Source organism: Sus scrofa, chromosome 1, assembly GCF_000003025.6.
Source record: "Sus scrofa isolate TJ Tabasco breed Duroc chromosome 1, Sscrofa11.1, whole genome shotgun sequence".
In the NCBI taxonomy this organism is placed as follows: Eukaryota; Metazoa; Chordata; class Mammalia; order Artiodactyla; family Suidae; genus Sus; species Sus scrofa.
In genome coordinates this window covers 204,398,129-204,413,891 of record NC_010443.5, presented here as the reverse complement: position 1 = coordinate 204,413,891, position 15,763 = coordinate 204,398,129, and the positions used below count along the sequence as shown (strand labels likewise).

Here is a 15,763-nt window from a genome sequence, read left to right as displayed (position 1 = left end):
AGCTTAACTGTTCTAGCTTTCCTGTTGCTGATGACATCATAGGAAGTCACTGATGAGCTGACAACCTTTTATGATCTAGCTGAGGATACATTACTATTGTCTTTCTCCTTTAGTGTATAATGAATACCAGTGCCTGGATAAATGTTAAGGAATTCTCTGTGAAGGAAAACTGAACCGTCTTAGAAGTAGATTGAAAGGCAAAGCCAGTGAGATATCCTTTCCAGGGTTTTATCTTTTGCCCCTTAGTCAGCCATGGAGGTTATAGGTATAGAACTCATTCAAAGTTGTAAGTAGATGGAGATTATAGAAGAGAAAATGACTTCACAACCCAGCTTGGGGTGAATCAAAGGTCTGGTGAATTTGCAGTTCTTTTTCAGCATAGATGGGTACTGATTCTTTGTTTCTTAATAAGGGTATGGAGAGCTCTGCTGTTATTCATGGCCCAAACTGTGAATTCATTTTGCATGCCTTGTGATTCCATACAGTCAGAGAGGAAAATTACTACCCTAGAGGAGGAAAGCTAGGACTTTCTCTTTATCTAGATTTTTTTATTATAGTTGATTTGCAATGTTCTATCAATTTTTGCTGCACAGCAAAGTGAACCAGTTATACATATATACACAATCTTTTTCTCATATTATCTGCCATCAAGTTCCATCACACATGATTGGATATAGTTCCCTGTGCTATACAGCAGGGTCTTTATATAGATTTTTAAATATTGCCAGCATGCACTTAAGTAGATTATTTATATGTGCCACAAGCAGAAATGAAGTATGAAGTACCAAACCTTCTTTTCATTAATCAGTTGTGGAGTAGAAGTAAGTGGTTGTGAAAGGGAGGGAGATCATTTGTGTTTTAATGACATGTAGATTATTTTCAAATTTAGGTAAGATGAACAATTGCATACCTTCTACTAACAGAATAATATTGTTCTTATAAGGGTATATCTGGAAGCCATTTTATTTAAAGGATAAAACAGACAAAAGAAATCTTGCAAGGATTTACCATGAGAGCAAGAATACATGAGCATGACCTCATGGTTTTAGAGAATTCCTGGAGTCTTCATGTTTTGAGTTAATGCAGAAGGGAAATTATTGAGAACCCACTAAGGGTCAGGTACTATGCTGGGTGCTTTGTAAATGCCACTTAATTTAATCCTCATGTTGATCTGTTGAGCCAACAGGGAATATTCCTTGTAGGAAATGAGAGCTCAAAGAGGCTAATGAACTTGTTCATGCAACTGCTCAGTGGTGGAGATGAGATTTGAACTCAGGTCTTTCTGATTCCAAAATATAGGCTCCTCCCACATGCATTACCTGTGAACAAAAGAAAAATGCATATTATGTATATGTAAAATTCGACCAGTCTTCACTATTTCAGTTTTTAGCTTTAAAGGATTAAAAAAGTAAGCTTCGAGGATTGGCCTTCCAGCAGATTCCCAGCATATCTGCTGTGCATGCCTTTTCTCTGTTGAAAGACTGTTCACTCCTCAAAGTTCTGTCTTTGCTTTACCTTAAACAATTGGAAAAAGGAGAACAGGTGCAGGTGATAATGGCAGTGTGAATGAAATGAAAGCTAAGTGATGGTATGCAGATGTGAGAGTGGGCAGTCATCCTTAAAGTTTTCATCCACATGCAAAAATGCCATATTTAATGTCTTGCCTTCTACCAATTAAAATAAAATGACTGTGAATCTCATCAGGGGTCTAACAGCAGCAGCCACTAACATTTGAGCACTTTCTTTGTGCCAGGCAGTTGTCCACATCTTTTACATACCTTATGTAATTTTCTCACAGTAATCCAGTATGGTAGGTACTATGATTAGCTTCATTTTATAAGCAAGAAAACTGAACTTCAGAAAGTTTAGGTAACTTGCCTAAGATTGGATAGAATGTTCTGAATCCAGGATTCAAACCCAGTCATTAAATTCCAAAGTTCAATTCTTGCCCACTGTGCTCTTCTTCAGTAAAGCAAAGTATGTATGCGTTTTCCTTGGTGGGAATGATTCCCTCCCAAGATGAAGTTCCTAATGGGGATATTCTGGCAGTGATAACTGGAGTTATCTCTTCACTGGCTCAGTGGTCCCTGAAAGTAAAAGTTTGGTTCCAAAGCTCACCAATCTGTCACTATTATTGAACATCAGATATATATTTTATCCGTAGGAGAAAAACACTTAAGCAAAAAACTTTTGACCGTGATTCAATATGCAAAAAAAAAAAAAAAAAAAAAAAAGAATATTGGAACTGATAAGATGAGCTCTTCATAGTTCATCTACATTCTGAAATATTGGAGTTCCCGTTGTGGCTCAGAGGAAATGAACCTGATTAGCATCCATGAGGACACAGTTTCAATCCCTGGCCTTGCTTAGTGGTTAAGGATTCAGCCTTGCCATGAGCTGTGGTGACGGTCGCAGATGTAGCTTGGATCCCCTGTTGCTGTGGCTGTGGTGTAGGCCAGTAGCTATTGCTCCGATTAGACCTCTAGCCTGGGAACCTCCATATGCTGTGGATGTGGCTCTAAAAAAAAAACACAAAACAAAATACATTCTGAAATATTAAAATGATGCCCTTGTGAGGCAACTTTTAATCACAGTACCTACATGGAAAATAGTTCTTCAATATCCCATTATTTACAAAACAGGCATTTCACAGTATCTTTGGTATTTGCTTTATTCTAATATTTCATAGTGTTGCCATTCTATTTTATTGATGGGGAAACTGAAGACTTCAGAGATTTACTCTAAACAAAGCATTTAACAAATGGATACCAAAGAAGACAATACTAATCAAGACTCATATACAAGATACTGAAAGTATTTGAAAACCTGCTTGCTTAGAGACATCTTGAAAACTTTTTGCATTTTTTTATAAAACAGCTTTTATTAGCCTTTTCTGCATGTATGTAGAAAGTCCATTTTTTTTTAAACTACGTTTAAAAAATTACTCTTAGAATAATCAGGACAATGTACTGAGAATAATGAGGAGCCAGTGCTTACTATACACACAATGATGCATTGGGTGCTTTTTAAATATTATGATATTTACCTCATGATATTTTCCTTAGGGTATTATTCTCCTTATTTATAAAAGAAACTGTGGTGCAGGAAGATTAGTAAGTTGCTCAAGATCATACGTCCAGGAAATAATAGAGGCAGAGTTTGATTCCAGATCTGATCTTAGAACCCGAGATTTTTTTCTCCTATTGTGCAACGCTGACATTAACCCAATTGTGTGAGTACCATTAGCAGGAAAGCAGAAGTTTTTAGGAATGTCCTATAAAGTAGGGAAAGGAAAAAGCCAACTCCAAAGTGATCTGTTAGGGTTGAAGTTCCAGAAACTCTAGACATGGGCTTAAGTCAAAGACAGAAACTAAATCTTACTCCCAAATTATCAGTGGAAAGGTATGTGCAGGGGGAGAAATGTTGATATAAATATTAGCCTGGATTTGTGCTGGCATTCATGATTTTCTCAAAACATTTAATGATATGAACTAAAAATATTCTGCTACTCTGGATTTATTTTTCTTTCTTTAAAATGCAAAAATAAGAGTTCCCATAGTGGATCAGTGGGTTAAGAATCTGACACTGTCTCCGTGAGGATGCAGGTTTTATCCCTGTCCTCACTCAGTGGGTTAAGTTTCTGGAGTTGCTGCAAGCTATGGTGTAGGCCTGCAGCTGCAGCTCCAATTTGACCCCTAGCCTGGGAACTTCCACGTGCCACAGGTGTGGCCCTAAAAATAAATAAATAAATAAATAAATAAATAAATAAATAAAATGCAAAAATAAACTGGTACAGTATTTATAGGTGGGATTTAAAATCAGTCAAAAGTCTACCAAATTTCAAAAAGTATTAATCACAAAAAAACAGAAAGCAAGGAGACAAATGCAGACAGACAACACGGACATGATTATTACAAAGTGAGTGTGTAGAAATAGACCAGACTTCTCCTTGTGGCTCAGTGGAAACGAATCTGACTAGTAGCCATGAGGACGAGAGTTCGATCCCTGGCCTTGCTCGGTGGGCTAAGGATCTGGTGTTGGTTGCAGACGAGGCTCGGATCTGTCATTGCTGTGGCTGTGGTGTAGGCCAGTGGCCACAGCTCTGATTCAGCCCCTAGCCTGGGAACCTCCATATGCTGCAGGTGCAGTCCTAAAAAGACAAAAAAAGACAAAAAAGAAAGAAAGAAAAAAGAAGAAGAAAAGAAAAGAAAAAAGAAATAGACCATACAGATGGTCAAATGGGTCCATTTCAAGTCTGCCAATTGAGGTACACAGGCAGGTTTGTTCTAGAACAAAATGGAAACAGCAAAACCAGTACAGTATATTGAAATACAGATAAAATGCAACTGGGTACACACATATATTTCTTATAGCATATGTTCGTATCTATGTATTACCTAAAATATAGAACTTGACATTTGGGGCAATACTGCAAGTCCCAGAGCAGAATTAGGCCTCCCTTGGACTTGATCCAAAAGAGAAGGTTTAGTTCTAAAAGTACCTTGAAAAGACTCCATTGTGAAATGATTTCCCATAAAAGGCAACCCCCCGAATGGACTAAATGACAGTCCTGAGGAGCCAAAGTTGCTTCAAAATTTAAAGTTGACCTGAACTTCTTTTATTAAGCAAGATTTTCCTTTTTGTTGGAAAGGGAGGTGAGGCAGTCACAAGATCTGGGCAGCACAATCTCTATGCTGATTGTTTACATAGTTTGTGATGAGTTTGGAACAATGGTAGTAGAGAGTGTTTTGAACTCTGTTTACCACAAGTAACAAAAATCAAAATAAATATTCAGTTGGCTTCACAGTGAAGCAAATATTTTCTGTGTTATGTAGTAATAAAAGTCCACGTGCACTGTAAATAAATTTTGCTCAAGGGCTCTGTGAGAAAAAGCCAGACAACGTATGACAGCCAAATTCTACTACAGCGCAGAGAGCTTAGAAATTAGTCACAACCCCTGAAGCTGAAAGTTGCAGCACGTTGTGTTTGGTTTGGGTCTTTTTTATTTTGTAGAAAGAGGAAAGTGTAAAGAGCTGGTAGGATTGGCTTCATGCCCTTGGTGTCATTACTCATTGGAATAATGGGGAAAATGAGTGCCAAACCTACGGGGAGGGAGGGCCAGGGGGATGGCACGAAGCCCTCAATTGGGTATTTAAAAGAAAGGGGAAGAAAGAGAGCTGATGAAAGAAAGAAAAGCAGTGGCGTTATCCTGAGTGTAGGGGAATCAGGCTGTTCATTTCACCTGACACAAGACAAAATGTCCTAGAATTTTAAGTGTGTGCTTGGGGAGTTTGCAGGACATGGGAGTAGATGTGTTCTTGTGCAGCATTTTGCTTGACGTTCTCTGAATGTCTTTCTGTTCATTCTTTCTTGAAGTAGAGTTCACTCTTTCTTTCTAAGAGTCAGACCTACCTCTCTGCCAAGTGAGTTTGCTTCCTTTCTCTAGGGGCATGGCCCTTGTGGGCCTGATGGCATGAGCTCTTTGAATGCAGAAGTGCCCAAATTTGTGTTGAAAAATTGCAGGTGTTACATACACATAACTGTGAATTTGTGGGATATAAGCAATTCAGTTTGGTTCTAAGTTTCTGTCCCAAGCTTTGAAAATTTTGGAAAACACTCTTTAGGACACCAACAAAACAAGAGTTTTTTTTAAGCTCTGTCTCTCTTCTTCACTTCCTCCCTCCTTCCCTTTTTCTCCCTCTCTCTCCCTTCTTTACTTCCTCCCACCCCTCTCTCTCTCTCTTCTTCACGTCCTCCCCCAAAACCCTTTCTCCCCCTCCTTCTCCCCTCCTCCCTCCGCCCGCCCGTCTCTCTCCCTCTCTCTCTCTTGCACAAAGTATTTGTTTGACCAGAAAACAAGAGAGAACAAAAACCAATTAATAAACAAAACCTCAAGCCTCAATAATAAATCCTTTTATAAATCTCTGAATACCCAGTTAAGAGTGACCCTGGGTGTTTTGTTCTTTCACGATGCTTTTGTTGAGCTGCACAGGAAGAATGTCAAGGCTGAGCCCTGGAGAAAGAAGCTTGGCACTGAGCACTAAGGGTCTGCTGCCAGCCAACGTGGGAAGGACACAGACATTGGATGAGCTAGTCATCCACTCGGTGTCCAGGGAAAATTATTGCTATTGTAATTGCAAAGTGAGAGGCTTAAAAACTAGAACAATGAGACCAGGGCCAAATGTCACCACTGCCAGGGAAGAAAGGAAAAGAATTACAAAGGTCATGACCTACCTTGCAAAATTTTTGCTTTCAAATGCCCTAAAAGAATTTAGAAAAATCATCTACCAGAGGCACATTTTTAAGTTAATATTTAAAATTTGTCATTATTAGTTAAAATAGTTGCAAAGGATAAATATGTAGAGAATTATAAATATTGACAATTCTTGCTGTTTCTACTGGAATCTTAATACTGTACCAATAAGACTCATAATGAGCCATTACAAATACACACTGGACATTTATTTCAATGTCTTTTCTCCTTGAACTCATTTTATCTTAATATATTTTATGATTGAAAATTTTTCCCTTTCTACAAAATAAAAAAGAACCAAAATTTTGGTCATCAACAAAAGAAAAAAATATGTAAAAAGGAAATATGTTTATAAAATTAAATTGATTTTTGTTAAATTTTTCTGTTCACGAATCTATAGGTTTGAAAAAGTTTTTCTGGATGATGATATTATTGCAATTTTATAAGTACTCAATAACACATATAATACAAATTTTGATAAGGAATATATATGCTTAATTAAAAATACTTCTGTGAATAAAATATATGAGGTTTTCTTTTTTTTCTGAGTTTTCTTTTTTTCTAAGTTGTCCATTTATCAGTGGATAAACATTGTCTATTGCCAGAATGAGACAGAGTTACTCATAAATCCTATGTCTTTTTTTTTCTCTCTTTTGGCCATTTCTTGGGCTGCTCCTGCGGCATATGGACGTTCCCAGGCTAGGGGTCTAATCAGAGCTGTAGCCACTGGCCTACGCCAGAGCCACAGCAACGCGGGATCCGAGCCGCATCTGCAACCTATATCACAGCTCACAGCAACACCGGATCCTTAATCCACTGAGCAAGGCCAGGGATCGAACCCGCAACCTCAGAGTTCTTAGTTGGATTCATTAACCACTGAGCCTCGATGGGAACTCCCAAATCCTATTTCTAATGGTCACATTTATCCATGTAAATGCAAAAGAACATTGAATACATAAAAGGAATTAACATGGGGGTTGTGGGAAGAAATTTTGTAATAATGTAACTAAATTCATTGAATTGCTTCTAAGTTATATGCCAAAAATGACCTAGTAACTACCCATTAAAATTCATATTTAATAATTTATCAACTAACAGCTCAATTATATGATTTATTTTGTTTTTAAAAATTTTTATTAAAGTATAGTTGATTTACAATGTTAGGCCAGTTTCTGCTGTACAGCAAAGTGACTCAGTCATATATGTGTATGTATATACACATTCTTTTTTTTTATATTATTTTCCACCATGGTCCATTCCAGGAAGTTGGATATAGTCCCTGTGCTATGTAGTAGGACCTCACTATTTATCCATTCTAAATGTAATAGTTTGCATCTACACTCCAAACTCCCAGTCCATCCCCTCCCTCTCCCTTCTCCTTGGTAACCACAAGTTGGCTCTTTATGTCTGTGGGTCTGTTGCTGTTTTGTAGATAGGTTCCTTTGTGGCATATTTTAGCCTCCACATATAAGTGATATGATATGGTATTTGTCTTTATCTTTCTGACTTAGCTCACTTAGTATGGGTATCTCTAGTCGCACCCATGTTGCTGCAAATGCCATTATTTTATTCTTTTTATGGCTGGGTAGTATTCTATTGTATGTATCTACCACATCTTCTTAATCCATTCATCTGTCAATGGACATTTAGGTTGTTTCCATGTCTTGGCTATTGTGAATAGTGCTACTATGAACATAGGGGTTACATGTATATTTTTGAATTGTAGTTTTGTCCAGATATATACCCAGGAGTGGGATTGCTGGATCATATGGTAGTTCTATTTTTAGTTTTTAATGGAACCTCCATACTGTTTTCCATAGTGTTGTATCAATTTACAATCCTACCAACAGGGTAGGAGAGTTCCCTTTTCTCCTCACCCTCTCCAGCATTTGTTATTTGTAGACTTATTAATGATGTCCATTCTGACTGGTGTGAGGTGGTACCTCAGTGTGGTTTTGATTTGCATTTCTCTTAACAATCAGTGATGTTGAGCATCTGTCCATGTGTCTACTGGCCATCTGCGTGTCTTCTTTGGAGAAATGTCTATTTAGGTCTTCTGCCCACTCTTCAATTGGGTTTTTTATATATATATATATATATTGAGCTACAGGAGGTATTTGTAATATTTAGGAGATTAAGCTCTTGTTGTCAGCTGTATTGTTTGCAACTATTTTCTCCCATTCCATAGGTTTTCTTTTCATTTTTCTTTAGAGTTTCCTTTGTTGTGCAAAAGCTTGTAAGTTTGACTAACTCCCATTTGTTTATTTTTGTTTTTATTTCTATTGCCTTGGGAGGCTAACCTAAGAAAACGTTTGTATGGTTGATGTCAGAGAATGTTTTGCCTATGTTCTCTTCCAGGAGTTGATGGTGTCTTGTCTTATGTTTACGTCTGTAAGCCATTGTGAGTTTATTTTTGTGCATGGTGTGAGGGTGTGTTAATTTAATTGATTTACATGCAGCTGTCCAATTTTCTCCATACCACTTGCTGAAGAGACTTTTTCCCATTTTATGTTCTTGCCTTCTTTGTCAAAGATTATTTGACCATAGGTGTTTGGATTTATTTCTGGACTCTCTATTCTATTCCATTGATCCATATGTCTGTTTTTGAACTAATAACACACTGTTTTGATTATGGTAGCTCTTCAATATTATCTGAAGTCTGGGACAGTTATTCCTCCTGTTTTGTTTTATTTTTTCCTCAAGTTTGCTTTGACATCTTTGGGTCCTTTATGGTTCAATATAAACTTTTTGATTGTTCTAGTTCTGTGAAAAATGTCATGGGTAATTTGATAGGATCATATTAAATCTATAGATTGCTTTAGGTAGTGTGGTCATTTTAACAATATTAATTCTTCCAATCCAGGAGCATGGGATATCTTTCCATTTCTCTGAATATTCACTATGAATTATATAATTTAAAAGAAAAAAATTTTAATGGCTTGACCAGAAATATGATTTGTAATACAATCATTAGAGCCACTTACATTTCTTTGTTTCTTCTCTGTTAAGACTTATCAAATGATAATTGTACATTTTGCTCTTTCTCTTAGAAGCACTCTGTTTAACTTGATATATTTGGAAAGATCTAGGAAAATGGAAATCTGGTCAACTTAATATACCTTTGCCAATACAGTATATTTTGATAAAAATGGATTATCACATCCCATGTTTTAAATAGGCTATTGTCAAAACCTTGGAATTGCATAACACATATATGATAAAGAAATTATGTCCAGAATATATAAGAACCTCTCAAACTCAGTCCAATGAACAGAAAATAAACAGCCCAATAAAAGTTGGACAGATTGTCTAAATAGACTTTTCACCAGAGAATGGAGAAAGGTAGCATGTTGTCACATGAAAAGATGTTCTGTATCATTTATCATTAGGGAAATGCATATTAAAACCATGGCAAATGGATAAGCAATGAGATCCTGCTGATTAGCACTGGGAACTATACCTAGTCATTTATGATGGAGCATGATAAAGTGAAAAAAAAAGAATGTGTATATGTATGTGAAAATGGGTCACCTTGCTATTCAGGAGAAAATTAACAGAACAGTGTAAACCAGCTGTAATGGAAAAAATAAAAATCATTATGAAAACAAAACAAAATAAATAAAGATACATTTAACAGGAAAAAAAAAGTAAAAAAAAAATAAAATAAAACCATGTCAATCTACTACATAATACCCAGCAAAATGACTAACATTTAAAAAACTGACAATATCAAATGCTACAAGGATTCAGAGAAACTGAAATTTTTGTACTATGGGAATGAAAAATGGGACTACCGCTTTGGAAATCAGTTTGGCAGTTATTTATATTAAATTAAACTCTCACTTACCATAAAACCCAGCAATCCCATTCCTAGGCATTTACAAGAGAAGTAAAAAAATATATCCAGACAATTACATATACAGTGATATTTATTGAAGCTTTTTTGGTAGTCACCCAAAATTGGAAACAAACCAAATGTTCATCAACCAGTGAATGGATAAACAAATTATAGTACTTTCATAAAGTAGATGTATATTCAATCATTTAAAAAGTAGGGAGAGGTTTAACTACAAAGGGAACTTCATGGAGTGGTGGAAATAATTCTATACCTTGATTGTCATGGTGATTACAATTATGTGTATTTGTCAAAACTCACAGAATTGTACCTGAAATGAGTGGGTTTTCCTGCATACAAATTATACCTCAGTAAATCTAATGTATAAAGAAACACAAAGCAAAGCATTTTGTAGCTGAAGATTTAACTCAATGGGAAAAAATGTTTGCCATGTAACTTAATCAGTAAAGTTAGAAAAGATCTGACTTCATTTTTAACGAAAATGAATGTGCAGATACTTAGCTGCATGAAAACAACATCACTTTTTATTTCTAAGACAGATTTATACATATATTCATTCATTCATATAGATACCTATATACATACACACAGTAAAGAACTTCTTATGATCTGGATGAAATAAGGTGATGCCCCATTAGTATTCTTAGAAAACTTTCTTTGCAGTGCTCTCACTGGATGCCCTCTGAAGAGATTCATTCTTTGATCATAGTTGGAGAACGGAAGAGGCAATAATGGTTGAATGAAAATTATTATCCCTTCCATTGCCTACCCAGTGGTACATCTGGATTCAGAATAGCTTTCCATAAACCCAAATATTCTGTTCCTAAAGTCTTTGTCTTTACAGAAAACTGCATGAAACCAGGAAAGACTCTAATGTGGGTTGACGATGCCTTAATTAAAGGAACCTCAACTGAAACCAGTATTTTAAATTATTGTTTTGTTTTGTGCCCTGAGTTTTATGCCCTGGGATCATACCCCAATCTACATTTCAGAACTTTTGAAAAGGCAAAGAAATTTGCTTTAAAAATGGAAACTGGGATAGAAAGCCATCAGAACATCACAGCTACATGGGCATCGTCCTGCAGTTTGACTTTAGGAAAAATGTCTGTACAGAAGTTAAGACTATGGAAATTCTTCCCCTTAGAGCAACCATGTTTGCATATTCCTTGGAAAGGCTTTGGGCACCCTCATGCATACCTCAGTATGAAGAACACAGCTGTGTATCAATGTTTATGGTAAGAAAACCACATATGATAACCTACTCCCATTATATATATGTATATTTCTTTTCAACCTTGCTCATCATCAGTTGAAAGATGGTTTTCCGTCTGTGACTTCCATTTGATTTTATGCCTGTAAAATTAAGTACTTTCTAAATAAGGTTCTTTATGTGTACCCATATTATGGTGCTATGAATGGGTAGAAAAAAGAAGTAATGCTACTAAACCCATTTGTACCCATTTGTTTGAGCAAAATTCAGAAAAGCTATTGCCACTTACATAAGTACTAGCTTAAAATTTGTATGACTCAAACAACTCTTGTGTGAATAGATTTGTTTATCTAGCTACCCCAGAAATGAAACGTTAACATTTTCAACTCCATGTGTTATTAATTTACTGTATCTGAATGTGTCATTTTATTGTGTACAATTCTTCTTCAAGTGTGGAAAGCACAGAGACCAAAGATTTGATGCAAATGTCTCAAATATGCCATAGAAGCATGCACTTTTCACTCAGGTTTTACTCTGTCATCTCAGGCTTGCATGCTCTGCTACCAGACCAAGAATCCAAAGAACAGAGTTCTAATCCCATCATTGCTTTCATTATTTCTGGTTTTCAGTTTTTCTACTAGTTTGCACTAGTCCCCATTTTTTAAATATTGGAGCCAGAAGTAATGAGAATTTATGACTTCACTGTGTTTCTATAAATACAATACAATAATAAAAGTATTGTTGTGTACAAAAAATGAAATGATTAATGATGAGCAAATAAGCAAAAATGATTGCAAACTTATGTAAAATCAACCACATTTACTTCAAAGATACATGAGTTGTTTTAGCCTCATAAACTTTCTACCTTTTGTTATTGCTTCAAACATGGAGATGAGAAAAAAATAGAATTTGTGTTTCACCTGTTTCACTGATACTGCAATTTTTTCCTGTTGGCACAATTTGTAAGGGTGGGTATGGATATTATCTATATGTCTGATTGATTAGGATTTTTATTACATTACTTCTAGTGTATCTCTGAAACTTATGAGCAAGTATTGGAAACTGTTTAATCCATCAAGTTAAAATTACTGTTCCTCACAAAGTAAGCTTTAGGTATGAGAAATTTAATATGGAACCTGATAGCCTCCTACTTATTAACATTATGATTTCTTTCAGTGTTTTACTGCTTGCTTATAAATACATTTTTTGTTAAAACAGAATAGTGCATTCATAGTCACGATTGTATACAGGTACAAGTTGTTCAGTTTTCTCAAACATTTGGAAGAAATACAAACAAAACCCATATGTTTTAAATATTCCACAGAATACCTTTCTCTTATTTGCTCGTATGTTGCAAATGTTTTTTAAGCTGGTACTACTCCTGAGAAGTACCACTTACTCTCCAGTTTTATGACAAATATCCCTATATATATTCATAAATGCATTTTTCACTGAAATGTAATTTTTTAAAACCAAACATTAAACTACTAATTAAAAAAAAAAATCTTTAGACCAGCCATGCATGCAGGTCTCAAAGTCTCCTAAGTAGCTATTAAGATGCTAGGCAGATCTGAAAGGGCATCTAGTTCCCTCTCCTTCTTCAGACAAATTATTCTTCAACAGATCAAGCAGATGAGAAAATAATTAATTTTTTAAAGCAGTGACTTTTAAACATTTTTTAGGCACAAACTCAATCTAATAAAAGTTGCCAGTCCTCTTCCCAGAAAGGTATACATATACCTACAAAATTTTACATTGAACTGGACAAGGATCGCCAAACCCATCCATGTGGAAGAGGCTGAAATAGCCTCTATTGTAACATTTAAAGAAAAAGACCCAAAATGCTTGCTAGGTAAAACGGTCTGTTTGGGATAGTTTATAACCCAAAAATTCTTATCTCTAACTAAAAGCCCTCCCATTTCAATGTGTTCTTTTCATAAAGGTCATAAAGAACAGTCACCATTACCTTTAATATTCTTGAAGGCCATATTAAGCCACACCTTGGATGTGTCTTCACCAAGATAAATAATCTCAGCTCAGTAATTCCAGTTTGGCTATACCTTTTCTCAGAGGCCCCATTATTCAATTCTTAATCATTTTTGTTGACTTCCTCTGAATAGTCTTCAAGTTTTCCATACTCCTCTGGGATTACTGAGTCTATAACTATTCCTCAAACTGTAGCAAAGATCTACCTAAGAGGCCTTTGTGCTTACCAAGGCTTGCAGAACCCATTATCCTGAGCTTGGTGGATGCACCCTTTCCCTGCTATGTCGGAAATCCCATGCTAATGAGTGCCTGCAGATTTCATCTGTGGTACTCTTGCTTGATCAACTTGATTTTCCTTTTGAGATACATAATAGCTCTTCATCAGGCCACCAATGTTGCAAGCCATTCTATTCAGCTGTGCTGGTTCTTTTGCCTTCAGGATGGAAAACGAATTCCTATTTGCACTTTCCTGAATGAATATTATGCTCCCACCAAAAAGTTTTTTTTAAAAAGTCCTTTGGGTGGCTTATACTCTATCTTAACTCAGGCACAAGACAGAGCCAACATTCACTCTCCACCAGGGACAGAACAGGGGATGTGCCTGTCTCCAATGAGATCCATTAGATGGAAGAGATTGGTCAGTGACCTTGGCTTGTGGTGTTCAAAATCAGTTTGGTCAGTTAGTTGCTTCTTTCCTTGGAAGAAAGAAACTTTTCTATTTAAACTTTACCTCTGTTACGTGATTGCAAAGGATGTCCATGAGATCTTCAGGATTTCATGTAAGTAATTATAGAGTTTGAAGGGACTTTGAAAGCTATTTCCATTTAAACCAGTAGTTTTCAAATTTTTTTGAATGTGTCCCACAGGAAGAAATACATTTTATATGGTGACCTAGGGTGCATGCACCTGCACTGAAATACACACACCCCCACCTTAAATAAGTTTCACCAAATAATATTTAACCTTACTATACAAAACACTCATGTTTTATTTTCATCTCTGAACTACTTCTCCCCCCCCTTATTTATTTATTTATTTATTTATTCATTCATTTATTTATTTATTTTTATGGCTACACCCATGGCATATGAAAGTTCCCAGGTCAGGGACTGAATCTGAGCCACAGCTGTAACCTATGCCACAGCTGCAGCAATGCCAGATCCCTTAACCTACTGCACCAGGCCAGGGATTGAACCGCACCTCCACAGCTCCCTGAGATGCTGCAGTCAGATTCTTAACCCACCATGCCACAGTGGGAACTCCTTTTCCTTTTATTTTTTTAAGGCTAGTTGTTATACTTGAATTTGATTCCATGACCTGTTAGTGAATCACTACTCACAGTTGAGAAATAATGCTTTAACAATTCTGTAGAACGGCAAATGTGTAAGATCTGAGCATTTTATACATAGTTTTGCCTTTACCTTCCATGACATTTCGTGTATCCTTTTATTGGGCCATCAATTCCCAAGATCAATTATAGTTCATGATAGGCTCTCCTCAGCTTATTTCATAAGATTTCCAGAGCATCCTTAAAAGAAAAAGATTTTTATCAAGTCTTAATATACTATGAATAGACTTGAGCCAGAATATGCTGAATCAGTGAGGGGTATCTATCCAATGACAATGAAAATGCTGAGTGAGTTACAAAGACATTAGCTCCCCATGGGTAATTTTTTTTAAAAAAGCCAGAGTCATAAAATTTTAGAACTGGAAGAGACTTTAGCAAATCTAGTCCAACCCTTTGATTTTATGACAAAAATATTCTCATGCACATTCTGAGTTTAGAGCATGAGTCTTGTTCCCTTATCAACAATATTTTTTAAAAAAACACGGTAATTTGCTGCATGAACAGATATATTTGAAATGGAACTTTTATGTTTTAAGAAATAACACAGGACTAACTTTTTTAGTATTATGCAAATACTCAAAATAATAACTGAACCGTAGAAGCCTTACACTTACCTGCTTGAGACAGTAATTTGTAGACATGGATTTTCCATTATTTTGACTTTCAACAAATATTATTTAAGAATATAGTATCTGCTCTCAAGCAGCTTATATTATAGTGAAATATAAATGCTTGTTTTTTGTATTATAAATTATGTTATCCAGGAAATTATACATCATAAACAATGTGTCCTTTGTATTTCATTGATCAGACTTTATTAGTGTTTTATTGAACATATTTGCTTTACTTACTCTGGATTGTAGTTTCTTGGCACAGACCTATACTTCTTGACTTCAAGTTCTCTATTGAACCTGGGATCCTACCTCACTAGTTATTTCATTCATTAATTCAATTATAAATATTTATTGACTACCTTAGATCTATCAAGCACTGTTATATTATAGACCTGAAGTGAATGGGGAAAACCAAGTTTCTGCACTCAGGGAACTTACTACAAGGGGCGCTTGATGAGTAGAGAAACTCCCATCTGGCTTAGTTCAGGCGATTCTT

At 35.8% G+C, this 15,763-nt stretch overlaps 1 protein-coding gene and 1 long non-coding RNA gene across 3 annotated transcripts in view; one reads left to right on the top strand and one right to left on the bottom strand.

The window, feature by feature from the left end:
• Positions 1-15,763, top strand: part of ADAMTSL1 (ADAMTS like 1) — a 1,007,583-nt gene that overhangs the window by 530,345 nt on the left and 461,475 nt on the right. The window lies entirely within an intron of this gene.
• Positions 1,284-15,763, bottom strand: part of LOC110256879 — a 28,647-nt gene continuing 14,167 nt past the window's right edge. Inside the window, exon 2 of the long non-coding RNA XR_002338952.1 lies at positions 1,284-1,319. This is a non-coding gene — a long non-coding RNA (uncharacterized LOC110256879). The remainder of the gene's footprint in view (positions 1,320-15,763) is intronic.